Genomic DNA, 27,575 nt, shown 5'->3' on the forward strand with positions numbered 1-27,575 from the left:
GCAAGGTTACTGAGGTTAGCGGCTGGAGAGATCCAACGTGGAGGAGAAGTGGGGAGACCCAAAGTTCCCTCTCCTCTCAAACACAGCAGTGTTGAGGGCAGAGGACTTGGAATTCCAAGAGTCGGAGCTGCAGAGTGACAGAGGCATCTCCAGAGGCCCACGGGAACAACCTGGTCAGCTGTAGGTGCATGATGCGTGATTGCCAACTGGGAAAGATAAAATGGGCAGCATAGGCATGGAGGGGAGGGATCCCCTTTTGTGGAGAGACAAAAGGAAGAGAAAGAGAGGCTGTGGAAGTGTAGGATTGTATTTGGATAAGAGAAAAACCGTGGACCAGGAATTGGAAAAAAAATGGAGAAAGATACAATGTCTAACTGCAGGGCTTTCTCCAGACGGGGCCAGCTGCCTTGTTTGTGCACCTGGGGAGAAGGGGAGCCAGCCCTGGGCTAGGTAACTAGCTCATAAGTGCAGTCCACAGTGTGGGAAAGCAATCCCCTCCCTCCAGTGCTGTGGGAAGAAGGTAAATAACCGTTCAAAGGACAAAGACTGCCTGTGCCCACCAGCCAGAGGCCCTTTATTGGTGGGGTGGAGCAGCACTTTCCTGAACCAAGAAACGTGGAGGGGGATCCCTTAAGACATCAGGATTTGAATCCCAGCCAAGCACTAGGGAGGCATGGGAGTCGACAGAATGGGACAAACCACCTCCTTTGTGCATGCCCGGCACTGTGAGGAGCCAAAGACCCTTCATCATTGGGGGAGTGGCACTTCCCAGGAACCAGAGTGCATGGAGCAGGATCCTTTAAGACATCGGGGTTTGAATCCCAGAGGATTGCCAGGGAGACAATGGAGACTGGAGCAAAAAAAACAAAAAACAAAACAAAACAAAACAAAAAACACGGCCCACTTGCGCCTGTGCAGCACTGTGAGGATGGCCTGAACAGGGTTTGGGACACCCAGTCTGGGGAGAAGAGACTGGGGTGTTGCCATTTTTCTCGCCATCACCAAGGTGGGGCTTCAGGGAACAAACAAGGGGGCACAGTGGAGGTGGGACCCACCTACACAAGACCACGCCCCTCCACAGCTGGTAACTGTGTATCTACCAGAGCCGGATTGACGCTGACCAAGCAGACAGCCCCTCCTCCAGACCAGCACTGCCACTGGTTCCAAGAAACCCAGAGGTTTTGCATTTTCTGATCTAATTCTTGGACAATTCTTACTATATATTTTCTCCCTTTCTCCTTCTTATTTCTCCCTTTCTCTTGTCTGGTTATTCTGGCTATTGGTTTGTTTAAGCAGACATATTTAATCTATTCTTTTTACACCTGTTCTCCTTTTTATTTTCCTCTCTTTCTCTGGATTAAGCCATATAGTTTCTCTGCCTGGTCAATTTTCTTTTTTTTTCTTTTTTCCAGCCCCTGTCATTTCTCTCTTTTTATGGGATAAGGCCTTTTCCACCACCACCAACCCCCATTTTTAAAATTTTTTTTCCTAGGGTTACTTCAATGAACAAATCAAAAAACACCTGGTGGAGGGTCCAAACAATCACTACGAGTAGGGAGATAAAGCAACCAGAGTCACAACAACACAGAGCAAGTAACACACTCCAAAAAACACCTCCTGAAGGGCCAGGCCCTGGACAGTTTATGATGCCTCTTTAATATAGTAGTGTTCACAGGTTCAGGACACCATAACAAGTTTTTAAAACACATAAGGGACATAAAACAGGCCAAAAGGATGAAATGAAAGAATTCTCCTCAAAAAAATTCCAGGAAGAAATGACAGCTAAAAATTGCTCAAAACAGATATAACCAATATAACTGAGCAAGAATTTAGATTAATAGTCATAAGATTAATAGCTGGGCTTGAAAAAGGAAAGAAGACAGAAGAGAAACTATTGCTGCAGAGAACAAGGAACTAAAATATAGTCATGACGAATAAATAAATATTGAAGTGAGGTGCAAAATAGACTAAATGTGTTGACAACAAGGATTGAAGAGGCAGAGGGGAGAAAAGTGAAATAGAAGATAAAATTATGGAAAAAGATGAAGCTGAAATAAAGAAAGATTTAAAAAATTCTAGACCACAAGAGGAGAATTAGAGAACTAAGTGATTTAATGAAACATAATAATATCCATATCATAGGAGTTCCAGAAGAGAGAGATTAAGGGAAACAGAAGATAAATTATCGAAAATTATGAAGCGGGGAAAAAGAGAAATAAAAAACTAGTAGACCACAAGGGAGAATCAGAGATAATAATATCCATATCCTAGGAGTTTCAGAAGAAGAAGAAGAGAGAGAAAGGGACAGAAAGTATACTTAAACAAATCATAGCTGAGAACTTCCCCAATCTGAGGAAAGAAGACATTGAAATCCAGGAGGCACAGAGAACTCCCTTCAGATGTAACAGGAACCAATCTTCTCCATGACATATCATAGTGAAACTGGCAAAATACAAAGATAAAGAGAGAATTCTGAAAGCAGCTAGGGACAAACGGGCCTTAACCTACAAGGGTAAACACATAAGGGTAGTAGCAGACCCGTCAACTGAATTTGGCAGGCCAGAAGGGAGTGGCAGGAAATATTCAAGGTTCTGAATAGGAAAAATATGCAGCCAAGGATCATTTATCCAGCAAGGCTGTCATTCAGAATATAAGGAGAGATAAAGGTTTTCCTACACAAACAAAAACTGAAGGAGTTCATCAACCATTAAACAAGCCCTACAAGAGATCCTAAGGTGGACTCTGTGAGTGGAATGTTGCAAAGACTACAAAGGACCAGAGACACACCACAAGCATGAAACCTACAGATAACACAATGACACTAAATCCATATTTTTCAATAAAACGCTAAATGTAAATGGACTAAATGCTCCAAAAACATGTATCAAAATGGATAAAAAACAAAGCCCATCTATATGCTGTCTACAAGAGACCCATTTTAGGCCTGAAGCCACCTTCAGATTGAAAGTGAGGGGATGGATAACCATCTATCATGCTACTGGAAGTCAAAAGAAAGCTGGAGTAGCCATATTTATATCAGACAAAGTAGATTTTAAACTAAAAACTGTAACAAGAGATGAAGAAGGGTATTATATAATAATTAGAGTCTATCCATCAAGAAGAGGTAACAGCGATAAATGTTTATGCACACAATTTGCAAGCACCCAAATATATACATCAATTAATCATGAATATAAGCAATCTTATTGATAAGAATATAGTAATTGCAGGTGATTTTAATACTCCACTTACAACAACGGACAGATCATTGAGGCAGAAAATCAATAAAGAAACAATGGCCGTGAATGATACACTGGACCAGATGGACTTGACAGATATATTCAGAACTTCTCATCCTAAAGAAGCAGAATACACATTCTTCTCAAGTGCACATGGAACATTCTCCAAGATAGATCACATACTGAGTCACAAAACAGCCCTCAATAAATATAAAAGAATTGAGATCATACCTTGCAAATTTCCAGATCACAATGATATGAAACTGGAAATCAACCACAGGAAAAAGGTTGGAAAGCCTCAAATCCCTGGAGGTTAAAGAAAATCCTACTAAAGAATGAATGGGTCAACCAGTCAAAGAAGAAATTTTAAAAATATATGGAAGCAAATGAAAATGAAAACACAACAGTCGAAACCCTTTGGGATGCAGCAAAGCAGTCCTAAGAGGAAAATACATTGCAGTCCAGGCCTATCTCAAGAAACAAGAAAAATCCCAAATACAAAATCTAACAGCACACCTAAAGGGCCTATGAGCAGAATAGAAAAGAAACCCCAAGGCCAGCAGAAGAAGAGAAATAATAAAGAGCAGAGCAGAAGTAAACAATATAGAATCCAAAACAACAGAATAGTTCAGTGAAACTAAGAGCTGGTTTTTTGAAAAAATAAACCAAATTGATAAACCCCTAGCCAGACTTCTCAAAAAGAAAGAGAACCTAAATAGATAAAATCACAAATGATATTAGACATATCACAACCAACCCATCAGAAATACAAATAATTATCAGAGAATATTATGAAAAATTATATGCCAACAAACTGGCAAATGGACAAACCAGAAGAAATGGACAAATTCCTAGACACACACGCACACTACCAAAACTCAAACAGAAAGAAATAGAAAATTTGAACAGACCCATAACTAGTGAAGAAATTGAATCAGTTATCAAAAATCTCCCAACAAATAAGAGTCCTGGTCCAGATGGATTCCCAGGGGAATTCTACCAGATATTTATTTATTTATTTATTTATTTATTTATTTATTTTAAAATTTACATCCAAATTAGGTAGCATATAGTGAACAATGATTTCAGAGTAGATTCCTTAGTGCCACTTATCCCTTTTACCCCGTCCAGCCTCCCAAGAACCCTCCAGTAACCCTCAGTTTCTTCTCCATATTTTTGAGTCTCTTATGTTTTGTCCCCCTCCCTGTTTTTATATTATTTTTGTTTCCTTTCCCTTATGTGCATCTGTTTTGTCCCTTAAAGTCCTCATATGAGTGAAGTAATGTGATATTCATCTTTCTCTGACTGACTAATTTTGCTTAGCATAATACCCTCCAGTTCCATCCACATACTTGCAAATGGCAAGATTTCATTCTTTTTGATTGCCAAATAATACTCCATTGTATATACATACCACTTCTTCTTTATCCATTCATCCATTGATGGACATTTGGGCTCTTTCCATACTTTGGCTATTCTTTATAGTGCTGCTATAAACATTGGGGTGCATGTGTACCTTCAAAACAGTACACCTATATCCCATGGATAAAGGCCTACTAGTGCAATTGCTGGGTTGTAGGGTAGTTCTATTTTCAGTTTTTTGAGGAACCTCCATACTGTTTTCCAGAGTGGCTGCACCAGCTTGCATTGCCATTAACAATGCAAAAGAGATCCTCTTTCTCCTCATCCTCACCAACATCTGTTGTTGCCTGAGGTGTTAATGTTAGTCATTCTGACAGGTGTAAAGTGGTATATCATGGTGGTTTTGATTTGTATTTCCCTGATGATGAGTGATGTTGAGCATTTTTTCATGTGTCAGTTGGCCATCTGGATGTCTTCTTTGGAGAAGTGTCTATTCATGTCTTTTGCCCATTTCTTCACTGGATTATTTGTTTTTTGGGTGTTCAGTTTGGTAAGTTCTTTTTGGATTTTGGATACTAACCCTTTATCTGATATGTCTTTGCAAATATCTTCTCCCATTCTGTCAGTTGCCTTTTAGTTTTGCTGACTGTTTCCTTTGCTGTGCAGAAGCTTTCTATTTTGATGAGGTCCCAATAGTTCATTTTTGCTTTGGTCTCCCTTGCCTCCGGAGACGTGTTAAGAAGTTGCTGTGGCCAAGGTCAAAGAGGTTTTTGCCTGCTTTCTCCTCGAGGATTTTGATGGCTTCCTGTCTTACATTGATGTCTTTCATCCATTTTGAGGTTTTTTTTGTGTATGGTGTAAGAAAGTGGTCCAGGTTCATTCTTCTGCATGTCGCTGTCCAGTTTTCCCAGCACCACTTGCTGAAAACACTGTCTTTATTCCATTGGATATTCATTCCTGCTTTGTCAAAGATTAGTTGGCCATACATTTGTGGGCCCATTTTTGGGTTATCTATTCTGTTCCATTGATCTGTCTGTTCCTGTGCCAGTACCATACTGTCTTGATGATTACAGCTTTGTAATACAGTTTGAAGTCCGGGATTATGATGTCTCCTGCTTTGGTTTTCTTTTTCAAGATTGCTTTGTCTATTCTGGGTCTTTTCTGGTTCCATACAAATTTTAGGATTGTTTGTCCTAGCTCTGTGAAGAATGCTGGTGTTACTTTGATAGGAATTGCATTGAATATGTAGATTACTTTGGGTAGTATCGACATTTTAACAATATTTGTTCTTCCTATCCAGGAGCATGGAATCTTTTTCCATTTTTTTGTGTCTTCTTCAATTTCCTTCATAACCTTTCTATAGTTTTCAGTGTTTAGATTTTTCACCTCTTTGGTTAGATTTATTCCTAGGTATTTTATAGTTTTTGGTGCAACTGTAAGTGGGATCGATTCCTTGATTTGTTTCTGTCGCTTCATTGTTGGTGTATAGGAATGCAACTGATTTCTGTGTGTTGATTTTATATCCTGCAACCTTGCTGAATTCATGAATCAGTTCTAGAAGTTTTTTGGTGGAATCTTTTGGGTATTCCATATAGAGTATCATGTTATCTGAGAAGAGTGAAGTTTGACCTCCTCCTGACTGTTTTGGATGCCTTTTATTTCTTTGTGTTGTCTGATTGCAGAGGCTAAGACTTCTAATACTATGTTGAATAACAGTGGCGAGAGTGGACATCCCTGTCTTGTTCCTGACCTTAGGGGGAAAGCTCTCAGTTTTTCCCCATTGAGGATGATATTAGCGTTGGGTCATCCATATGTGGCTTTTATGATCTCCAGGTATGCTCCTTCTATCCCTATTTTCTTGAGGGTTTTTATCAAGAAAGGATGCTGTATTTTGTCAAATGCTTTCTCTGCATCTCTTGAGAGGATTATATGGTTCTTGTCCTTTCTTTTACTGATGTGATGAATCACATTGATTGCTTTCTGGGTACTGAACCAGCCCTGCATCCCAGGTATAAATTCCACTTGGTCGTGGTGAATAATTTTTGAAATGTAGTATTGGAGCCGGTTGGCTAATATCTTGTTGAGGATTTTTGCATCCATGTTCATCAGGGAAATTGATCTATTGTTCTCCTTTTTAGTGGGGTCTCTGGTTTTGGAATCAAGGTAATGCTGGCTTCATAGAAAGAGTTTGGAAGTTTTCCTTCCATTTCTATTTTTTGGAACAGTTTCAAGAGAATGGGTGTTAACTCTTCCTTAAATGTTTGGTAGAATTCCCCCTGAAAGCCATCTGGCCCTTTGACTCTTGTTTTTTTTGCAGACTTTTTATTACTAATTCAATTTCCTTACTGGTTATGGGTCTGTTCAAAATTTTCTATTTCTTCCTGTTACAGTTTTGGTAGTGTATATGTTTCTAGGAATTTGTCAATTTCTTCCACATTGCCCATTTTATTGGCATATAATTGCTCATAATATACTCTTATTATTGTTTTTATTTCTGCTGTGTTGGTTGTGATCTCTCCTCTTTCATTTTTGATTTTATGTATTTGCATCCTTTCCTTTTTCTTTTTGATCAGACTGGCTAGTGGTTTATCAATGTTGTTAATTCTTTCAAAGAACCAGCTTCTGGTTTCATTGATCTGTTCTACTGGGTTTTTTGTTTGTTTGTTTGTTTGTTTGTTTGTTTGTTTTGGTAGCATTAATTTCTGCTCTAGTCTTTACTATTTCCTATCTTCTGCTGGTTTTGGGTTTTATTTGCTGTTCTTTTTCCAGCTCCTTAAGGTGTAAGGTTAGGTTGTGTATCTGAGATCTTTCTTCCTTCTTTAGGAAGGCCTGGATTGCTATAAACTTTCCTCTTATGACCGCATTTGCTGCATCCCAGCGGTTTTGGGTTGTGGTGTAATCATTTTCATTGTCTTCCATATACTTTTTAATTTCCTCTTTGTTTGGTTAGCCCATTCATTCTTTAGTAGGATGTTCTTCAGTCTCCAAGTATTTGTTACCTTTCTAAATTTTTTCTTGTGGTTGATTTTGAGTTTCATAACATTGTGGTCTCAAAATATGCACAGTATGATCTCGATCTTTTTGTACTTACTTAGGGCTGATTTGGGTCCCAGGATATGGTCTATTCTGGAGAACGTTCCATGTGCACTGGAGAAGAATGTGTATCCTGCTGCTTTAGGTCAAAATGTTCTGAATATATCTGGTTAAGTCCATCTGGTCCAGTGTGACATTCAAAGCATTGTTTCCTTGTTGATTTTTTGATTAGATGATCTGTCCATTGCTGTGAGTGGGGTGTTGAAGTCTCCTACTATTATGGTATTACTATCGATGAGTTTCTTTATGTTTGTGATTAATTGATTTATATATGTGGGTACTGTCACATTTGGCACATAAATGTTTACAATTGTTAGGTCTTCTTGGTGGATAGACCCCTTGATTATGATATAATGCCCTTCTGCATCTATTGATACAGTCTTTAAAGTCTAGATTGTCTGTTATAACTATGGCTACTCCGGCTTTCTTTTGTTGACCATTAGCATGGTAGATAAGGATCCCCGTATTTTCAATCTGAAACTTTAGGTCTAAAGTGGGTCTCTTGTAAACAGCATATAGATGGATCTTGTTTTCTTATCCATTCTGTTGCCCTATATCTTTTGATTGGAGCATTGAGTCCATTGACATTCAGAGTGACTACTGAAAGATATGAATTTGTTGCCATTATGATGCTTGTACAGTTGGAGTTTGTGGTGGTGATCTCTGGCCCTTTCTAATCTTTGTTTCTTTTGGTATTTGTTTGTTTGTTTATATTTTCATCTTTTCTCCCCTCAGAAAGTCCCCCTTAAAATTTCTTGCAGGGCTGCTTTAGTAATCACAGACTCCTTTAATTTTTGTTTGTCTGGGAAACTCTTTATCTCTCCTTCTATTTTGAATGACAGCCTTGCTGGATAAAGCATTCTTGGCTGCATATTTTTCTGATCAGCACATTGAATATATCCTGCCACTCATTTCTGGCCTCCCAAGTTTCTGTGGATAGTTCTGCTACAAACCTGATCTGTCTTCCCTTGTAGGTTAGGGACTTTTTTTACCCTTGTTGCTTTCATGATTCTCTCCTTGCATGAGTATTTTGTGAATTTGACTATGATAAGCCTTGTTGATAGTCGGTTTTTGTTTAATCTAAAGGGGGTCCTCTGAGCTTCCTGGATTTTGATGTCTGTGTCTTTCCCCAGGTTAGGAAAGTGTTCCACTATTTTTTGCTCACATAACCCTTCTACCCCCATTTCTCTCTCTTCCTCTTCTGGGACCCCTATGATTCTGATGTTGTTCCTTTTTAATGAGTCACTGATTTCTCTAATTCTTAAATTGTGCTCTTTTGCCTTAATCTCCCTCTATTTTTCTGCTTCATTATTCTCTGTAAGTGCCTTCTATCTCACTGATTCTTTGTTCTGCCTCATCCATCCTTGCTGCTGCAGCATCCACCCGTGATTGCAGCTGTTATAGCATTTTTTATTTCATTCTGACTAGTTTTTACTTCATTTATCTCTGCAGAAAGGGATTCTAATCTATTTTCGACTCCAGCTAGTATTCTTATTATCATGATTCTAAATTCTGGTTCAGATATCTTGCTTGTATCTGTGTTGGTTAAATCCCTGGCTGTCATTCCTTTGTGCTCTTTCTTTTGGGGTGAATTCCTTCATTTTGTCATTTTGAAGGGAGAAAAGAAATTAATGAGGTAGAAAAATTGAAATAAATTAAAATTAAAAAAATATTAAAATTAAACACACACACACACACAAAATTGAATAAATGATGCTAGATCCTAGGTGTGTTTTGGTCTAGGTGTTGAAAGTGGTTTGACAGATTAGAGGGAAAAAAAGGGGGAAAGGAAAAAAAGGAAATTGTTTGAGAATTTGAAAAAATGAATACACTGAAGTAGATTAAAATGAGATGATGGGAGTAAAATAGAATTTGAAAAAATTTACACAAATGTAAAGAATATAGTAGAAAAATTAAAGAAAAATATTTTTAATAAAAATTTTAAAAAATGAATTTTTTTATTTCTGCATCCAAGAAAAAGAAATGAAAAAGAAAAAAGAGAAAAAATAAAAAGGAAATCGTTTGAAAATTTAAAAAAGTGAGTACTCTGTAGTAGACTAAAATAAAATGATGGAAGTAAAATATAATTTGAAAAGTTATACATAAAAGTAAAAAATATAGTAAAAAATTAAAGAAAAATATTTTTAATAGAAATTGAAAGTAAAAATGAAGTTTTTCTCTTTCTGCCTCAAGAAAAAAAGAAAAAAGAAAAAGAATGTAAAAAAGAAAAAAAAGGAAATCGTTTGAAAATTTGAAAAACTGAATACACTGAAGCAGACTAAAATCAAATGATGGAAGTAAAATAGAATTTGAAAAATTTACACAAAAGTAAAAAATATAGTAAATAAGTTAAAAATATTTTTAATAAAAATTGAAAATAAAAATAAATTTTTCTTTTTCTGTATTCAAGAAAAAGAAAACAAGTGAAAAAGAAAAAAAAAAGAAAGAATTGAATACATGGACCTGCTAACAGATTGAAATAGGACTGAAATTACTTTGTTTTCCCTAGAAGTCAGACTATGAAGCACTTTATAGTCCTTAAACTAAGCAAGCGGTGAGACTTGTGTTCTTGAAGATCGAGATTGGCCCATTTGGGCAGGGTTCAGTGTAACGGCTCCGTTCTCCACTAGATGCCTCTGCTAGCCTACTGGGGTGGAGTGTTGTGGCATTCGTAGGTGGGAAAGCACATGTGCGGAAGCAGTGAAAATGGCACCACCCAGGTACCCAGTCTCTCTAGTATTGGAACTCTGCTCTCCCCGCTCAGCAATTGCACACCCTTCCTTTGTCTTCAGCTTTCATCCACTCCTGGTTTTTGTGAAAAAAAGTCCCAGGTAGTTCCTGTCTCCCGAGTTTTGTCTCAGATGCGGCTGTGTTCCCGGCCCCTTACTTCTGAAGGACTGCGGCTTTGACCCGTCCCGCCCCTCTGTGGGAGGGTCTCACCAAGCAATGGCCTAATGTCAGCTGCAACCAGGAACGCTTGCTGGACCCTGTTGCTGCCAGTGCCTGAGACTACAGGCAGGTGCCAGCCTACCCCAGAAAAAGTTCGTGAGATAGTGTAGCAGCAGCTTTCAGGGATTATGGAAAATCACAACACACATCTGGCACCAGGCTTCACCCTTAACAACCTTTTTCCAGCACCAGCAAATGTGGCCATTCTCTGGGATCTGCTGGGATCAGGTGGTTTCAACAGTTTCTACCAAATGTCCTTCCAGCAGTGGAACCCTTTGTCCCTGTGTGGCCCAATAACCTCCCGGACCCCACTCTGCTCCTGGGGATTCACCCTTCCCACCAGAGCACCGCCAGGTATCAAGCTGCAGAGTTGCAGCCTTTGTGCTCCCCTTGTTTACAATCTTAATGGAATTTAAACCCTTTCTTTTCTCTTTTCTCCTTTTTCCCTTTTTAGTTTAGTCCCCGCAACTGTTTCCAATTTTCCACTTTCTCTCCAGCTGTTTTTGGGGAGGGGTGCTTTTCCAGTATTTTCTCCCACCCCCCCCCCCCCGATCTCTGTCCTCTCTCCACCTGCAAATGCACCTCCCTGCCTGCCGTGGCTTCTCACTCCCCAAGTTCACCTCTCCATGCTGCATACCTGCTGAATTCTGTGGTTCAGGTTGTGCAGATTGTTATGTTAATTCTCCAATCAGTTTTCTAGGTGTGCAGGATGGTTTAGTGTTGGTCTGGTTGTATTTCATGGATGCGAGACACACAAAAAACGTCCATGCTGTTCTGCCATCCTGGCTCCTCCTCATCTCTACCAGATATTTAAAGCAGAGTTAATACCTATCCTTCTCTAGCTGTTCTGAAAAAACAGAAATGGAAAGAAAGCTTCAGAACTCATTCTATGAAGCCAGCATTACCTTGATTCCCAAACCAGACAGAGACCCTACAAAAAAAGGAGAATTACAGGCCAATATCCCTGATGAACATGGATGCAAAAATTTTCAACAAGACACTAGCAAATTGAATTCAACAGCACATAAAAAGAATTATTCACCATGATCAAGTGGTATTCATTCCTGGGATGCAGGGTTCAATATTTGCAAATCAATCAGTGTGATACATCACATTAATAAAAGAAAGGATAAGAACCATATGATCCTGCCAATAGATGCAGAAAAAAGCATTTGACAAAATACAGCATTCTTTCTTAATAAAAACCCTCAAGAAAGTTGGGACAGTAAGAACATACCTAAACATCATAAAAGCCATATATGAAAAGCCCACAGCTAGTATCCTCAATGGGGAAAAACTGAGAGCTTTCCTCCTGAGATCAGGAACACAACAGGCATGTCCACTCTCACCACTATTGTTTAACACAGTGTTGAAAGTCCTAGTATCAGCAATCAAACAATAAAACGAAATAAAAGACATCAAAATTGGCAAAGAAGAAATCAAATTTTCACTTTTTGCAGATGACATGATACTCTACATGGAAAACCTGAAAGATTCCACCAAAAGTCTGCTAGAACTGATACATGAATTCAGCAAAGTTTCAGGACACAAAATGAATGTACAGAAATAGGTTGCATTTCTGTACACCGATAATGAAGCAACACAAAGAGAAATCAAGAAATCAAACCATTTACAATTATACCAAGAACCATATTCCTTGCTGACGTATAATACTTAGATAACTACACCCAACAAAAAATGTTTATATCCACACTCTTTTGTATGTCTTGGATATTAGTTAGCATATTGATAGCCCAAAACAAGAGAAACAAGGGAAAAATAAAAACCGATGCTTTGATTTGATCTCTGCTAGGTGGCAGTTGCTGGGACTGGTCGTAATGACCTGGAATATATTCAGGAAATATGTTGGGCAAATAGAAAATTCTTTTTTCCCTTGGGAAACATATTATACCCATCATCCAGAATATTTTTTAATCTAAAAGAATATTTTGGCTCTGGGTTCTCCTAAAATTTTTAATTAACATATTAGCCAAGGTCCACATAATCCCATTTGTGGAGTTCTTTGTTAAGCATGAATTAATAAGATATTAGTATAGATCATAAGCATCAATGAGTTACCACAAAACCAAAACTATGTAGCATAGAAAAATTCTGAATATCACATCACTTAAAATCATTTTCTTGGCGATATTGTTAAAAAGGAAGTAAAAAACTAAGAAATAACAAAATACCTAAAATAGAATCAGTAATTGTTAGAGATAATTAATACAAACTTCTACTTCTGGCCATGACAGAGTAGTTTTAGAAGAGCCATACTGGAACCCAGTAAAGCTAAAAATAAAGCAAAACAAAACAAATCTTTGAAAAAACTGTTAATGACCAGTATTTGAAAAACCAAGGTCATAGAGTAGAAAGAACTGCATGGTAATGGTCTAATAACTTATGAGAAACTTTCTCCCATGGGAATTATTCTAAACATTGACATGAGACAAAAACTATGGATGTATTGAAAACCTCTTTTAATGAGTAGAAAAGCCAGGAGAGCTTTTGGTGACCTCATAGGACCAAAGAGACAAAATTGGAGGTCAAGCTCCTAAGACAGCCAGGATTTGAGTGACAGGAATTCCAAAACGTAGGATGACCCTGAAAAGTAATTCATATTTACCCTAAGGAAGTAATCAGTTCTTGCAATGTTTTTTGTTTTGTTTTGTTTTTTATTTTTTTCTTAATATTTATTTTTGAGAAAGAGAAAGAGAGAGAGAGCATGCACAAGTGGGAGAGGGGTAGAGAGAGAGGGAGACACAGAATCTGAAGCAGCTTCCAGGCTCTGAGCTGTCAACATAGAGCCCAACTCAGGGCTCAGACTCATGAACCACGAGATCATGACCTGAGCCAAAGTTGGACACTTAACTGACTGAGCCACAGTTAGTTCTTGCAATGTTTAAGGAAAGAAACTAAGAAGCTAAGTAGAAAGTAGCCAAATGATTGAGAATAATGTTTGCCATTTCTATGGTACCTCAGGAATCAAATTTTTAGTTCAGTATTTATTAAAGAGAAGGAGCTTACTTTAAGAGTCTAGTATTTTATTTGTCTCTTTTTTTATTTGTACATTTGTTTTGTTTCTTAAATTCCACATAAGACTGACTTATTTCACTTATACTACCTAGGTCCATCCATGTTGTTACAAACTCTTAGTTTCAAACCTAGGAATGGGAAAACCCAGTTCATCTGGTATTAACTAGCTTACCCAAAGCATATTGAACTATGATGGTCAAAGAAAATTAACACTAATTTTTGGGAAATAAAATAAATCATATTCTGTGCATTTGCAAAATATCTTATTTTGATTGCTATAACCTTAAACAACTTAGTTATCCCAAATGATTCAATGAATAAATTTCTCTGATTTTACCTTACTTAGAGCTTCTTAAAAATAATTGGCCTTAGAAAGCCCTTTGACTGTACTACATACTAAAACAAAATGGTACAGAAAACTTATTTGGAAAACCTATTCATAAAATATAAATTAAAAAGTGTGTCCTATTTTTTCTTTTTTTTTTTTTTAATTTTTTTTAATGTTTATTTATTTTTTTTTTTTTTGAGACAGAGAGAGACAGAGCATGAATGGGGGAGGGGCAGAGAGAGAGGGGGACACAGAATCGGAAGCAGGCTCCAGGCTCTGGGCCATCAGCCCAGAGCCCGACGCAGGGCTCGAACTCACGAACTGTGAGATCGTGACCTGAGCTGAAGTCGGACGCTCAACCGACTGCGCCACCCAGGCGCCCCTGTCCTATTTTTTAAAAAGATAAAAATTATATTAAATGTAAATACTGCTTTGGGTAGAATAGGTATTTTAACAGTATTTGTTCTTCATGAGCATGGAATATCTTTCCATTTTTTGGTGTCATCTTCAATTTCTCTCATCAGTGTTTTATAGTTTCCAGAATACAGATCTTTCACTTCTTTGGTTAGGTTTATTCCTAGGTATCCTATTGTTTTTGGTACAATTGTAAATGAGATTGATTCCTTAACTTATTTTCTACGCTTCATTGTTGGTTTATAGAAATATAACAGATTTCTGTATACTGACTTTGTATCCTATGACTTTACTAAATTTTTGTATTAATTTTTTGGTGGAATCTTTCAGGTTTTCTATGTGCAGTATCATGTCAGCTGAAAATAGTGAAAATTTTACTTCTTCCTTGCCATTTTTGAATGTCCGTTATTTCCTTGTGCTCTCTGACTGCTGTGGCTAGTGCTCCCAGTACTATGTTCAATAAAAATGGTGAGAGTGATATTCATGTCTTGTCCATGACCATAAAGGAAAAGCTCTCAGTTTTTCTCCATTGAGGGTGATGTTAGCATGGGTTTTTTATAGATAGCTTTTATTATATTGAGGTATGTTCCCTTTAACCCTACTTTGTTGAGGACTTTTATCATGAATGGATGTTTTCCTAGTCAAATGCTTCTTCTGCATCTATTAAAATGTTTATACTACCCAAAGCAATCTACACATTTAATACAACCCCTATCAAAATACCAACCTTTTTCACAGAACTAGAACAAACAATCTTAAAATTTGTATGAAACCACAAAACATCCTACATAGCAAAAGCAATATTGAAAATGAAAGGAAAAGCTGGAAGCATCACAATTCCAGACTTCAAGTTACATTACAAAGCAGTAGTGATCAAAACAGTATCATACCAGCACAAAAATAGACACATAGATCAATGGAAGAGAATAGAAAACCCAGAAATGAACCCATACTATACAGCCAATTAATCTTTTACAAAGGAGGAAAGAACATCCAATGGAAAAGGGAATGTCTCTTCAAAAAAAAATGGTGTTGGGAAAACAGGACAGCAACATGCAAAAAATGAAACTGGACTACTTTCTGACATCATACACAAAAATAAACTCAAAACGGATTAAAGACCTAAATGTGAGAGCTGAAACCATAAAAATCCTACAAGAGAACATCAGCAGTAACTTCTTTGACATCGGTCATAGCAACGTCTTTCCAGATATGTCTCCTGAGGCAAGGGAAACAAAGGCAAAAATAAACTATTGGGACTTCATCAAAATAAAAAGCTTCTGCACAGTAAAAGAAACAATCAACAAAACTAAAAGGCAACCTATGGAATGTGAGAAGATATTTACAAATGACATATCTAATAAAGGGTTATTATCCAAAATATATAAAGAACTTATAAAACTCAAATAATCCCCCATATGAATAATCCAATTTAAAAATGGGCAGAAGATGAAGCACCTGTGTGGCTCAGTCACTTAAGTGTCTGACTTTGGCTCAGGTCATATGTCATAGTTCACAAGTTCGAGCCCCGCTTAATTGGATTGTGTCTCCCTCTCTCCCTCTGCCCCTCCACTGCTCATCTTCTCTCTCTCTCTCTCTCTCTCTCAAAAATACATCAACATTTTAAAAAGTAAAATAAATAAATAAATATAAATATAAATATAAATAGGCAGAAGATATGAAGAGAAATTTTTCCAAATCAACAGCACAAGAAATAACAAGTGTTGGCAAGGATATGGAGAAAGAGGAACGCTCTTACATGGTTGGCAAGTATGCAAACATATGCAGCCACTCTGGAAAACAGTATGGAGGTCCCTTAAAACTTTAAAAATAGAACTAAATTATGATCCAGCAATTGTACTACTAGGTATTTACCCAAAGGATACAAAAATACTAATTCAAAGTGATACATTCACCCCAGTGTTTATAGCAGCATTATCTACAATAGCCAAACCATGGAAACAGCACAAGTGTCCACTGACTGATGGATGGATAAAGATGTGGCATAGATCCCTTTTCAGAGGGGCAGTAGTGATGTAATAGATATCCCACAGCCTTCTGCTGCAACTAAAGAGACTTTGTAATAATTTAGGAAAAAAAGAAAAAGTTCTTGGAAATGTTTTGAGTTTATTTACAACCACTATTTTACTAAGATAACATTCTGAGAATCAATTTAGAAGTATTCTATAAATTTTTTCTAGGCATAAAGTAATAGTTGAAAAGAATGCTTACAGTGTAACATATTTAGAAATTTAATGTATGAATTATACTTTTGTAAAATTAATGTGGAAACATAAGCTATCACGAAAATAAATATAATATAATAAAACTACTCTATGATCCAGAAATTGCACTACTAGGTGTTTACACAAAGGATACAAAAATACTGATTAAAAGGGATAAATGCTCCCTGATGTTTATAGCAGCATTATCAACAGTACCCAAACTATGGAAGCAGCCCAAGTGTCCACTGATAAATGAATAAAGAAGATGTGGTAAAGCATAAGAGACTGTTAAAAACTGAGAACAAACTGAGGGTTGATGGGGGGTGGGAGGGAGGAGAGGGTGGGTGATGGGTATTAAGGAGGGCACCTTTTGGGATGAGCACTGGGTGTTTTATGGAAACCAATTTGGACAATAAATTTCATATAATAAAAAAATAAAAAAAAAAATAAAAAAAAAAAAAGAAGATGTGGTATATATGTATAAACACACACACACACACACACACACACACACACACACACTGGAATATTACTCAAACATAAAAAAGAATGAAATCTTGCCATTTGCAACAACGTGAATGGAGATAGAGAGTATTATGCTTAGCAAAATAAGTCAGTCAAAGAAAGACAGATGCCATATGACTTCACTCATATGTGGAATTTAAGAAACATAACAATGAACATGGGGGCAGGGGAAAAAAGCAAACCATATATGCAAACTCTTAACTAGAGAGAACAAACTGAGGCTTGCTGGAGGGGAGATAGGTGAGGTGATGGATTAAATAGGTGGTGGGTGTTAAGGAGTGCACTTGTGATGAGCAGTGGGTATTATATGTAAGTGATGAATCACTAAATCCTACACATGAAACTAATATTACACTGTATGTTAAGAAACTAATATTACACTGTATGTTAACTAACTGGAATTTAAATAAAAACTTGGGGAAAAAAAGAAAATTAAAAAACAAAAAGAAAAATGTGGGCAGGATAAACACAAAATTCAGGAGTTGTTACTTTTGGGAGTGGGCTTTAGAGTTGAGGTGGAAAGGGGATATGATCAGGAAGGATAACAAGGGGGATTTTATCTGGAACTTCATGTTTTACATTCTAAGAAGTTAGATCATGGGGCACCTGGGTGGCTTAGTCGGTTAAGCACCCAACTTCGACTCAGGTCGTGAGTTCACAGTTCGTGGTTTCGGACCTCATGTCCAGCTCTGTGCTGACAGCTCAGAGCCTGGAGCCTGCTTCAGATTCTGTGTCTCCCTCTCTCTCTGCCCTTCCCCTGCTCACGCTCTTTCCCTCAAAAATAAATACACATTAACAAAAAAAGTTAGATCATGATGTATAGATATTTTATTAGTCAGGGTTCTCTAGAGAAACAGAACCAATAGGATATTTATCTTTGTATGTATATGTGTATATTTATGTATAAAAAAGATTTATTAGAAGGTATTATACAACATGACTATGGAGGCTGAGAAGTATCATGATCTACTGTCTGCAAGCTAGAGACCCAGGAAACCAGCGGCATAGTTTGAAGACAGAGAGTCAATAATGTAGATGCCCAGTCCAGGTCTGAAGGCATTAAGAATCAGGAGCAGTAAGTGCAGAAGATTGATGTCCCATTTCAGTACTCAAGCAGAACAAATTCAACCTTCTACCACTTTTTTGTTCTATCCAGCACAAATGTATCCTTCAATGTATGGGATGATATCCACCCACACTGAGGAGGGCCATCAACTTTATTCAGCCAACCAATTCAAATGCAAATCTCTTCCAGGGATACCCTCTCAGACACACCCGGAAATAATATTTAACCAGATATCTGGGCATCCCTTAGCCCACTCAAGTTGACACAGAAAATTAACCATCACAGGTGTTTACTCCTTATAACTTTTGTCAATCTGAAATATTTTATGATTAATAAACACTAAAATAAAACATTTCCTTCAATTTATCTACATTGTCAGAATGTTATTCACTTTATTATCCCATTTATTTTTTAAATCTATTTTTATTGAAATATAATTGACATGTAACATGGTACTTTTTGTATTTTATCCATCTTATTCTCCTAACAACCCTTTACCATAAGGGTTATTACTATTCTTATATTATAAATAAAAATGCTAACATTCAGAGAGGTAAATAGGTTGAAAAAGACAGCTCATTAAGACCCAGGTCCTCCTTGCAATATCACATAGTGTCTGAAGAACTTTGGATCTGCCATCCCCTGGTTCTATCTCAGGTGGGGAGACTGAGTCCCACAGAGGGAGGAGCCCTACCTGGAACCCAGGTTCTTAGCTCCCAGTTCATTGATACCAGCTTGAGCATGATGGAGTATCCCACCTACACTCCAATGATGGGAAAGTGTGGCATTGGCCAAAGATGGAGTCAACTAGGGAGCTGAAGGCACTGATGAGGGCCCATGGGGTAGAGGACATACAGATCCTACCTGAGCTCTTTGAATCCAGGATTCATCACTTCAAACCTGGCCTCTGCATCTAGCTGGTTGAAGACAGAGCTCAAAGTGGGGCAAGGCTAGTCTCCCAGTGCTGACTCAAAATCAGCTCATATCTCCAGGCCTTGTCACCACATTTAGCCACCAGTACAAGGTCTGCTGATCCCCCAGACACAGCATTATGTCTGATCAGTCTGCTTTGGGCACAGCCTGCATCTTCCCGTTATTTTACAGCATCTTTTCTTATAACCACATTTAACTCTAGCATAGTGTCTGCTAATCTCCCAGTTGCTTACCACTCTGTGAGACCTTGGCTCCTGAACACTGTGCCCAGTGTCCTGACCTCCTTGGCCTGTGACCAAGGTCCCACCTTGTGGACAATGCTCTCAGCATTGGCTCAGCAACTCACTTTATCCCAAATCAGACCTGTAGGCTTGGTGTCAACTGAATACCTCTTTCAGAGAAAAAATTTTAAATCTGCCATCCCTAAAATGATATTTCTATAACATCTTTTTTTAATGTTTATTTATTTATTTTGAGAGAGGGGGTGGAGTGGCAGAGAGAGACAGAGAGAGAGAGAGAGAGAATCCCAAGCAGGCTCCATGTTATCAGCGCAGAGCCAGACGCGGGGCTCTATCTCACAAACCATGAGATCATGACGTGAACTGAAACCAAGAGCCAGACACTTACCTGACTGAGCCACCCAGGTGCCCAGATATTTCTGTAACATCTTGATTATAGGCCTATTTCTGGCCTTTGCCCAACCATGTTGGAGAAAGGCAGAATGTAAGAAAATATGCTTATCAAAGCTTTCCTCCCCCAGCCAGATCAACAATAAGAACTCTCAGCATTAATCCTCAGCACTGTCTTCTGGACAGACCTCCAATTGTCACTCACTGGTTTCTGTCGGGTTTTTTCCTGGGAAAACAGGAGGCCACGTCTGCACTCCCCTGCAGCCAGCCTGGCCATGTGACTAATTTTGGCCAATGAGCTCTAAGCAGAATGTTGAGCATCTCTTCTGGGCCATCACTTGGGTAAATGCAAGGATGATGAGTGACCTCAGCATCATGGCAATGTGAGTTGCTTCCTATATCTCTCTTCTTCAATTTACAACTACTAAGTCATCCATAACCCAATGAAGGTTCTTCAGCATAACACACCAGGATCTTGGAGATATCCATACACCTGTACATCAGAAAGTGGGTGTATTGGATCCCATAAAGGCAACATAACTGGGGAAGTAGCCACAGAAGCCACCATGACCCCAGTAGGTTCCAGCAATAGTGGCACCCATGACCCTTGCCCTTTCCTGAACCAGCAACCTCTGCAGCAACAGCACCTGCCACTCTGAGGGCACAAGCAGTGACTGCAAGAGCACCAGTGACACCTCTGCACAAGAGAGAGGAAGGCGGGAAGTGCAGGCTCCCAAATATATAGCTAGAAGGCAAATCAGAAAGGAAAAACCAAAAACTTGTGCTATAGTGCCATCTGCTAGAAAACAAAAGAAAGGCTTCCAATTGCCAACCTGTTGAACTGTTAGAATCAAAGTAAACAAAGCTTTACTTAAGTAAAAAAGTTGTTCACTGTTTCAAATGCACTGGTGGAGGCACCTCTATCTCATCAAACACCATGAAAAATCATAGTAATACTGTACCACAAAAAAAGGAAAGAAAATTATCCAGCAATCAAACTCAAAGTCACAGAATATTGGGATCTGATATAGTATTAAAAATAGCTCTGGGGGTGCCTGAATGACTCAGTTGATTAAACATCCAATTCTTAGTTTTGGTTCAGGTCATGATCTTGTGGTTTGTGGGACTGAATTTCTCCTGGGACTCCTCACTGACAGTAGGGAACCTGCTTGGGATTCTCTCTCTGTCCCTCACTCCCTCTCTCTCTCTCTCTGTCCCTTCCCTGCTTGTGCACATTCTCTCACGTCTCTCTCTCTCTCTTTCTCTCAAAATAAATAAATAAATTCTTAAAAATAGCTCCTATGAAGAAATTGAATGAGCTACAAGAAAACTCAGAAATGCACGTCAATGAAATTATAAATAAATAAAGAACAGGAGTACTTTACCAAAGAGACTAAAATTTTAAAGAAGAACCAAACATTAAAGAGTACATTATCATGATGAGCACTGAGTAATGTACAGAACTGTTGAATCACTATATAGTACACCTGAAACTAATATAACACTGTATAACCTGAAACTAATACACTGGAATTAAAATTAAAAACATAATTTAAAAAAAAGAACCAAACAGAAATTCTGGAGATGAATAATTCAATACGTGAAGTGAAGAATACATTCAAAAGCACAGAATAGAGCAGATCAGATGGAAGACAGAAAAAGTAATCTGGAAGATAAGAATCTAGAAATGATTCAGGAAGAAGAAGAGAGAGAAGTAAGATTTCAAAGAAGTGGAGAAACCCTATGAGAGCTATCACACTCCATTATAAGAGCTACCATAAAGGGGCACCTGGGTGGCTCAGTCGATTGAGTGTCCAACTTTGGCTCAGGTCATGATCTCACAGTTTGTGGGTTCGAGCTCCACATCGGGCTCTGTGCTAACAGCTCAGAGCCTGGAGCCTGCTTTGGATTCTATCTTCCTCTCTCAAAAGTAAATAAACATTTTTTTAAAATTTTTTAAAAGAAGAGCTACCATAAAAATAATGGGTATACCTACCAGAAGAAGAGAAGTAGATGGGGGCCTTTTGTTTTGGGAAACAATCCTAAAATATGTGTGGAACATATTGCAAAAGACTAAAATTAGCCACAACAATCCTAGGAAAATAATAGTGAGGGGAGCTAAGATGGCGATAGATTCGGAGGATCCGAGGCTCCTCTCCTTTGAACACTAGTAGATAACTATCAAATAATTCTAAATAAATACCCCAGAAATCAACCAGAAGACTAACAGAACAAACACCACAGCAATAGGGAGAGAAGAAGCCACATCAAAGAAGTTAGGAAGTGTGGAACCATGGTTTGCAAGAGAAACTGAATGGAGCCTGCGTGCTGCAGAGGGGATGGAGCCATGGTCTCAGAAAAAGGAGAGAGTATAGAGGGGAAGGAGCCATGGTGGCAGAAAAAGGAGAGAAAAGAACACAGAGGAATGCACAAGAACATTTCCCCAGAGCCATTAGCTGGGGAAATGAGAGGGGATAATTTTCATGAGTTCTTGCAACCTAGGGACTTAACACTGGAGCTTTAAAGGTCAGTAGGCTTTGCTGGGGTAGAGTCCAAAGGGTACTAGTCTGCTCCTGGAGAGAAGGCAGACAACCAGGGGCAGCCTGGAAACAGCATTCTGAAGAATGCCTGGGTCAGAGGGGAGAGATTATTCACTCCTCTAGGAGTGCCTCCCTGAGAGGCAGCTTTCACAGAGAGGCCTCTCTGGGGATAAAAAGCCAGCAGGCACCATTTCCCTCCCCAACCACTCAGCATGAACACAGAGCCACCTGCTGGAAACAACATAGCACAATATTGGCTGCCTAACTTGCTTACACCAAGCCCAGCCCCCCTTCTGACAAGACTGCCCTTCTCAGACAAGTTTGCCTCTGTCCCAGCACAGTGGGCCTCTCCCCCAGAATACCAGCACAAGCTCTTGTCCACACCATGTCCCTAAAGCCTGTTGTTTTAAGAGCAGCAGACTTGGCTGTATTAGAGCCTGGAGGCCACTGTGCTACTCCGGAAGAGAGGACAGGCAAACAGCCCAGATACATACAGTGTGGAAACAGCAATCTGAAAAATGCCTGGGAAACATAGAAGGGAGATTATTAGCTCTTCTCAGAGTGCTTCCCTGAGACGTAGCATTCAGACCCCATTGTCCTCCCCCACCCCCAGCACAAACACAGAGCTACCTACTGTAACCAGTGTAGTGTCAACACTGGCTGCCTAATCTGTTTACACCAAGTCCTACACCCCCTGCACTCTGGTGGGACTGCCCCTCTCAGTCAAGCTTGCTACAGTCCCATTGCCACAGGCCTCTTTCCCAGAAGACAAGCTGAAACCTTGCCATGTCAAGTCTCCTAATCACAGAGTTCTACGGGGCTTCAATTCTAACAGAAATAGTATCACGATTCATTTAACAAGCCAACCAAAGCAACGTGGCTAAAACACACCAAATTCTGGCCAAGGACCAACCACTACACACTGCGGGCAAGGAGAGCCTCTGCAGACAACTGGCCTGAAGGATAGAGCAGCCAAAAAACAACAGTAGAGTGCACTCAGCACACAGCAGAGGCACTTTCTTAAATGCCAACCCCTGAACACTACATGACCTCCTCTTAATAAGGCCATCACTTACAGGAGCAGCAGATATAACTGGCTTTTCTTTTTTTTTTTTTTTTAATTTTTTTTAACGTTCATTTATTTTTGAGACAGAGAGAGACAGAGCATGAACAGGGGAGGGACAGAGAGAGAGGGAGACACAGAATCTGAAACAGGCTCCAGGCTCTGAGCTGTCAGCACAGAGCCCGATGCGGGGCTCGAACCCACGGACCGTGAGATTATGACCTGAGCCAAAGTCGGCAGCTTAACCGGCTGAGCCACCCAGGCGCCCCTATAACTGGCTTTTCTAACACATAGAAGTAGGCAGAGATTTAGACAAAATGCCAAGATAAAGGAATTCATCCCAAATGAAATAACAAGATAAGGACACAGCCAGAGATCTAATCAAAACAGACATAATTAATATGCTTAATGGAGAATTTAAAGCAACAATCATAAAGCAACAATCACTGGGCTTGAGAAGAGTGGAAGACATCAGGGAGACCCTTACCACAGAGATTTAAAAAGTTAAAAAATAATCAGAAATGAAAAATGCAATAACTGAGACTGGAAACAACCTTGATGCATGAATAAAAAACTGGAAGAAGCAGAGGAATGAATAAGTGATATTGAAGATAAAATAATGGAAAATAGGAAAGCTGAACGAAAGAGAGAAAAAAGAAATATGAAACATGAGAATAGACATAGGGAACTCAGTGACTCCTTTAAACATAATAACATTCAAATTATAGGCATCCTAGGAGAAGAAGAGGAAAAAGAAGGAGGAGGAGGAGGAGAAGAAGAAGAAGAAGGGAGAAAAGATGGCAGAAAATTTATTTGAGGAACTCACAGCTGAAAACATCCTTAATCTGGGGAAAGACACATACATCCACGTCCAGGAGACACAGAAAACTCCCAACAAAATCAACAAAAGCAGGCCAACACAAAGACTTATTGTAAAGAAATTTGCAAACTATAGTGATAGCGAAAAAATCTTTAAAGCATCAAGACAAAAGACATCTTTAATTTATAAGGGAAGACCAATAAAGTTAGTAGAATATCTCTCAGCAGAAACTTAGTAAACAAGAAGGGAGTAGTGTGATATATTCAACGTGCTGACTGACAAAAATCTGCAGCCAAGAATACTCTATCTAGCAAGGCTGGCATTCAGAATAGAAAAAGAGATAAAAAGTTTCACAAACAAAACTAAAGGAGCTCATGACCACCAAACCAGCCCTGCAAAAAATATTAAAGGGGACTCCTTGAGTGGAAAGGAAAGAACAAACGTGACAAAGATGAGAAAGGATCATAGAAAATCTCCAGAAACAACCACAAAACAAGTAACAAAATGAAAATAAGTACATATCTATCAATAAGTACTCTGAATGTAAATGGACTAAATGCTCCAATCAAAAGACATGGGGTGTCAGAATGGATACAAAAGCAAAACTCATCTCTATGCTGCCTATAAGAGATTCATTCTAGACCTAAATACAACTGCAGATTGAAAGAGAGGGGATGGAGAAACTTTTATCATGCATGTGGACATCAAAGGAAAGCCAGATTAGCAATACTTATATCAGAAAAACTAGACTTTAAAATAAAGAATGTAACAAGAGATAAATAATCGATAATAAAGGGGACAACCCAATAAGAAGATTTAACAATTACAAATATTTATGTACTCAACGTGAAAACACCCAAATATATAAAATAATTAATAACATAAAGGAACTCATTGATAATAATACAATAATAGCAGGGGACATTAATACCCCACTTACAACAATGGATTGATAATCTAAGCAGAAAACCAACAGGAAAATAATGGCTTTAAATGACACACTGGCCCAGATGGACTTAACAGATATATTCAGAACGTTCCACACTAAAGTAGCAGAAGACACATTATGTTCAAGTGCACATGGGACATCCTCCAAAATAGATCACATACTAGGTCATAAATCAGGCCTCAACAAGTACAGAGTGAGATCATACCATGCATATTTTCTGACTACAATGCTGTGAAACTTGAAATCAACCACAGGAAAAAAATTGGAAAGACCACAAATACATGGAGGTTAAACAACATGCTATTAAACAATGAATGGGTCCACCAGGAAATCAAATAAGAAATTTAAAAAAATACATGGAAACAAATGAAAATGAAAACACAATGGTCCAAAGCAGTTGGGATGCAGTAAAAATGGTTAAGAAGGAAGTACTAGCATTACAGGCATACCTAAGGAAGCAAGAAAAATCTCAAATAAACAACCTAACCTTACACCTAAAGGAGACAGGAAAAGAACATAAACAAAGCCTAAATCCAACAGAAGGGAGATAATAAAGACAATAGCGGAAATAAATAATATGGAAACAAAAACAAAAAACAATAGATCAATGGGGCCAGAAGCTGGTTCTTTGAAAAAATTAATAAAATTGATAACCCCCTAGTCAGACTTACCAAAAAGAGAACAAACGCAAATAAATAAAATCACAAATGAGAGAGGAGAGGTAACAATCAACACCACAGAAATACAAACAACTATAAGAGAATATCATGAAAACTATATACCAACAAATTGAACACCCTGAAAGAAATGATAAATTCCTAGAAACATATAAACTACCAAAACTGAAACAGAAAGACAGAAAACTTGAGTGTAACAATAATCAGCACAGAAATTGAATCAGTAATCAAAAATCTCCCAACCAACAAAAGTCCAGGGCCAGACAGTTTCACAGGTGAATTTTACCAAACTACTTCTTAAACTACTCCAAAAATAGAAAAGGGAGGAAAACTTCCAAATTCATGCTATGAGGCCAGCATTACCCTGATACCAAAACCAGATAAAAACTTTACTAAAAAGGAGAACTACTGGCCAATAGACTGATGAACATGGATGCAAAGTTTCTCAATAAAATACTAGCTAGCTAGATGAATGAATGAATGAATTAATTAATTAATTAATAAACAAAATGCTAGCAAAACCAATCCAACAGTACACTAAGAGAATCATCCACCATAATCAAGTGGGATTTATTCCTGGGCTGCTAGGGTGGTTCAAAATTCACAAATAAATCAATGTGATACATCACATTAATAAAAGAAAGCATAAGAATTCTATGATCCCTTCAATAGGTGCAGAAAAAGATTTTGACAAAGTACAACATTCATTCATGATAAAAACTTCCAGCAAAATAGGAATTAAAGGAAACATACATAATATACTGAAGGACATATACCAAAAAACCCACAGTTAATATCATCCTTAATGGGGAAAAACTCAGAGCTTTTCCTCTATGATCAGGAACACAAAAGGGAGCTCCACTCTCACCACTGTTATTTAAAATAGTATTGGAAGTTCTAGCCATAGCAATGAGACAACAAAAAGAAATAAAAGGCATCCAACTCAGCAAGAAAGAGTAAAACTTTCACTATTTGCAGATGATATGATACTCTATATATAAAAACCTGAAAGACTCCACCAAAAAAATTGCTAGAACTGATAAATGAATTCAGTAAAGTTTCAGGATACAAAATCAATATATAGAATCTCTTGCATTTCTATACACTAACAATAAAACAGAAGGAAGAGAAATTAAGGAATCAACCCCCATTTACAATTGCACCAAAACCATAAGATAACTAGGAATAAACCTAACCAAAGAGGTGAAAGATCTGTACTCTGAAAACTATAAAACACTGATGAAAGAAATTGAAGATGACACAAAGAAATGGAAAAATATTCCATGCTCATGGATTGGAAGAACAAATGGTGTTATAATGTCTATACTACCCAAAGAAATCTAAATATTTAATGCAATGCCTATCAAGATGCCAACAGCATTTTTTGTAGAGCTAGAACAAACAATTCTAAAATTTGTATTTTAGAACAACAAAAGACCTTGAATAGCCAAAGCAATCTTGAAAAAGAAAAGACAAGCTGGAGGCATCAGAATTCTGGACTTCAAATATTACAAAGCTGTAGAGGTCAAGGCACTAAGATATTGGCATAAAAACAGACACATAGATCAATGGAGCAGAATAGAAAAAACAGAAATGAACCCACAACTATATGAGCAATTAATCTTTGACAAAGCAAGAAAAAAGACCCAATGGAAGAAAGACTATGTCTTCAACAAATGGTGCTGGGAAAACTGAAGAGAAACATGCAAAAGAATGAAATAGGACCA

At 38.1% G+C, this 27,575-nt stretch overlaps 1 long non-coding RNA gene across 1 annotated transcript in view; it reads right to left on the reverse strand.

The window, feature by feature from the left end:
- The window catches only part of LOC123601340, a 66,343-nt gene that overhangs the window by 594 nt on the left and 38,174 nt on the right, over positions 1 to 27,575 (reverse strand). The gene's annotated exons all lie outside the window — the stretch shown is intronic.

The sequence above is a fragment of the Leopardus geoffroyi genome, chromosome A1 (assembly GCF_018350155.1).
Source record: "Leopardus geoffroyi isolate Oge1 chromosome A1, O.geoffroyi_Oge1_pat1.0, whole genome shotgun sequence".
Lineage (NCBI taxonomy): Eukaryota > Metazoa > Chordata > Mammalia > Carnivora > Felidae > Leopardus > Leopardus geoffroyi.